Source organism: Polypterus senegalus, unplaced genomic scaffold, assembly GCF_016835505.1.
Source record: "Polypterus senegalus isolate Bchr_013 unplaced genomic scaffold, ASM1683550v1 scaffold_5112, whole genome shotgun sequence".
Classification (NCBI taxonomy): Eukaryota; Metazoa; Chordata; class Cladistia; order Polypteriformes; family Polypteridae; genus Polypterus; species Polypterus senegalus.
The window spans coordinates 18852-20784 of NW_024382512.1; the positions used below are offsets into that span (position 1 = coordinate 18852).

The following is a 1933-nucleotide window of genomic DNA, read 5'->3' on the forward strand; positions in this document are numbered from 1 at the left end:
ATGAAACAAATTGGATCTTAAATGTTGAAAGTCACCTTAGATAAAGGAGTGAGCCAAACAATAAGTTTAGAGGAGACTTGTGTTCACACTGAGACGACACAAACGATTGTCAGCATTTGATAAGTGATGTGCGCTCGATGTCCTGATTTGTTCTGATGTGAGGACCCCCTTGATCAGGCCCTCCTCGGGGTCTCCAAGGTGTTTTATTGTCTTCTAACTGGGAACATTTCAGGAGCTGCTTGAACCTTTAAAATGTCTTCCCCTTTGTTGTCTTTATCAGGAGCCCTGGTGGTCTCTTACAAGTAACGATTCTTGTCTCCAGTCGTCTTTCTTCACATCCTCGGTGTTTGTGTTTGTGTTAATATAAACTGTTTCTGTCTCAGTCCCTTTTTGTGTCTCTTTGATTTTTTTCCTTTTGTTAAATACGTGTATATACAGTATACAGTACAGTGGTCCGGAGCAGAGGGGGTCTCAGAGCAGGTCTTGAGCTTTGAAGGGGTTTTTAAGTTTGGATTTAATGGCTGTTTTGGTGTTCAATCCACTGTTATAAGGTTGGTGTTTTGTTAAATGTGAATTTCTCACATTGCTGTCTTTAACTTTAAAATAATAAAAAACTAATCATGTAAAAAAAAATTATCATTTTTCCAGTTGAAAGTTCAGTGCCATCACCAAGTCTTTAACATACTTATTGAGAATTAGAGGACCGCTGAATAGCTGAAGTCCATAAAGTGTGTGTATGTGGACAGCCGTGGTGTTGAGGGCACTGAAATAGACAGCCTGAGCCTCCATACTGTGATGGGCACAGCAAGACGGTAAGTGGGGTCTGATGGCAGGAGGCTTTAATGGCAGCCTGCCCCTAAATGGTGTTGACATGCAGAGGAGCCTTTAGCACGAGGTGGCAGGACTCTGTGATGGACAATTTTCATTTTGTTTAGATAAGGAGCAGGCTGTGTAATGTGGTGAATTATGTGATGAGAATAAAAATGTGATTATTTACTGTGCCAGCGATCACACAACTAGAAATCATCTTCTCGAGGGACAGAGGAGACAGACAGGGATGGAAATGCACTCCTAATTTGTCACCTACGCTGAATCCTTACAGGGGACACATGAGAGTAGCAAGAGGATATGGAGGAGCAGGAATGGGAGGATCATTTGGCGAAGGAGGAGTACCATAAGGAGGATATGGAGGACTTGGATGATATGGAGGAGGGGGATTTGGTGGATACGGACAATACGGAGGATGATGTTTCAGGACTTGGTAAATTGGTAAGCATATGTGTGCTAAAGAGCAAATGTTTGGATGAATGGAGGGTTGATTAAATTACAATAGATTAGATAAGATAATTTTATTTGCCCCCAAGGGGAAATGAAAATTTTATAGAACTTCAACAATATATAAAATCTTTGAAATTTCAAGGTCTCTGATTTCTTGTACTCATTTGACCAGATGTCTCCTTCTCTTGTAGGCCAAAAGGACCAAACAGACCAATCATTGCCAAGAAAGAAGAAGTCTATTCGAGAATGTCTATTAGTTTAGAATAAAAACCAAACACATTGCAGCAAACTGCCTGGCTCCTTGTCCACTTGTCTGATTGTCCGTCTTTGATTGTCTACTTGATTTCTGTTGTCTTTGGTGACCTTCACAAGAGCAGACTTGGTGCTATGAAAAGCTCTGAACCTGACTGGAGTGACTCCATTAGATTATCATTAACAAATAAAGACAGCAGCTGTGAAAAAACAAACATTTCAATAATTTAGAGAGGAATCACAATTTAGAGATAAGACAGAAAGAAACTCGGGTCAAGTCCATGTTTTTAAGCCCAGGCTGACCACTGCATGTTTAAATGATGGAGGGACAGTAGCAATGGCAGGTCAACAATAACTTCAAACGTCTCTCTGAAGAGACAAGCTGGAATGACATCAGGAGGGG

General features: G+C 40.8%; 1 long non-coding RNA gene across 1 annotated transcript; it reads left to right on the forward strand.

Moving 5' to 3' along the window:
• Positions 1 to 1134: 1134 nt before the first annotated feature.
• LOC120521097 lies at positions 1135 to 1569 on the forward strand. The gene is made up of 2 exons (XR_005631999.1): positions 1135 to 1269; positions 1470 to 1569. It is a non-coding gene; the product is annotated as an uncharacterized LOC120521097 (long non-coding RNA).
• Positions 1570 to 1933: the final 364 nt, after the last annotated feature.